This window comes from Saccostrea cucullata, unplaced genomic scaffold (assembly GCF_032062105.1).
Source record: "Saccostrea cucullata isolate Sc308-1 unplaced genomic scaffold, CSIRO_AGI_Scuc_v1 ctg1120, whole genome shotgun sequence".
Taxonomy (NCBI): domain Eukaryota; kingdom Metazoa; phylum Mollusca; class Bivalvia; order Ostreida; family Ostreidae; genus Saccostrea; species Saccostrea cuccullata.
The window spans coordinates 59,858-61,817 of NW_026930087.1; positions in this window are offsets into that span (position 1 = coordinate 59,858).

Consider the following 1,960-nt stretch of genomic DNA (forward strand, 5'->3'; position numbering starts at 1 on the left):
TTTCTTTCCATTGAAGCTATCACACCTATTTAATGGAACATTCTAAAGAACAGGCGCGAAGATTTACTCGTGGCATTTGACGCAAAATTACGAATAGTGATTCGCCTTTCATTATTCTAAGACAGATGTACTGTTGCAGAAATATATTCAAATACATTCAGAGCTGTGGTCCCAATAGCGTAATAGTAAGCGCATTGGATTTTCACGCTGGCGATTCGGGTTTAATCCCCTTTGTTTCCATAAAAAGTTTGATTACTTTTTTCAGCTCGATTTTGCGTTTTTTTTAGAATCAGACGGAAGACCTCTCGTTGCTCGCAACGAGTTTCTTTTCTAGTTATTATTCTTTTTTCTTCTTATTTCTTCTCCGGTACTTTTTTGTCCGGAAGTGTTCTCAGAAACTATTCACCAAACTAAGTTAAAACCTTTTTAGGGTTAGTAGGCATGTTGTGTAGATGTGCCGAACGAAGGTCATTTTGCGCGCATTCGCATGCACGTGCGGGCGCGTGCAATGAGTAAAATGACTGATATATTTAATATTGTTGTAACTTTTATATTTTTTGATAAAATGTTTTGAAACTCATTATATAAAGATATATTAGATGTGTAGATAAGATGACATGGTCAAATTTGCATGAACTCACGCGCATGCACGTGCGCTTTGCTCTGATTGGCTGAAACAGAAATCTCAATATCTTTTTTGTTTTATGATGAAACGCTTTGAAATTTATAACATAGACATGCATTAGGATGTACTACAATATGACATATAAATTTTTTTATGAAATCACGCGCATGCGCGTGCGCTGCAATCTGATTGGCTGAAACTTTAAATGAGTATAACTCCCTTGGTTTTCAACCAAACAGCATGGGATTTACAACATAGATAGACATAAAGGACTCCTACAAGATGGTAAAGTCACCATTCACATGCATGCACGTGCGTGCACGTCCGCTTTGCTCTGATTGGCTGAAACAAAAATCTCAATATCTTTTCTGTTTTTTTTTACAAAATGCTTTGAAATTTAAAACATAAGCATACTTTAAGATGTCCTACAATATGATATATAATAATTGTCATGAAAATACGCGCATGCACGTGCGCTGCAATCTGATTGGCTTAAACTTTAAATGGCTATAACTCCCTTGTTTTTCAACAAAACAGGATGGGATTAAGAAGATAGACAGACATAATGGACTCCTACAAGAAGGTATGGTCATCATGCAAGTGCGTGCACGTGCAAATGAGTAAAATAGTGTAGACAAGATGATATCGTCATTACGCTCATGCAATCACATGCGCACGCCTGCATTGCTTAAATTTGAAATACTTGGTATACTTTTGGGAAAACGTTGTTTACGTCTTAAATGCATAGATTTTGCCTTCTTTAATGAAACTTACAGGGAATATGGCACGAGAAGGGAGTTGGGGAGCGTTTGGGGAACATCTGTAACGGTTCCCGTTACAATTAACACTAGTTAAGGTCTTCCGTTTCAGACGGAAGACCTTATAGTGATTCTACTGTTTCTTTTTATTATTATTATTTTTTTCCCCTTTTCTTGTCAGGCGGATTTCTCAGAGATGGATGGACGGATTTTCTTGAAATTTTCAGGGATGATAGAAAATCAAAATACGCTCAGACGTTATTTTCATTTTTCCAAAATTCACTTCCGGTCGTCAGATATGTCCGATTTCCGTCTTTTTTAAAAATATTTTGTCATAGTCATATCTCAGAAACGGTAAGAGATTAAGACACCAAACTTATATGAGTAATAGATCTTGATAAGTAGGCGAGCCCAATTGGGTTAACATCGTCTGCCGTCACTTCCGGTCGTCACAGGAAGTGATCAAAGAAATCGAAAAATTCAACTTTTTATTTTTTTAAACTTTTTTGCACCACATGATTGCATCTTGTTTGTAATCTCGAAATATATCAGTCCCACCGGAAACAAAAACGACAAC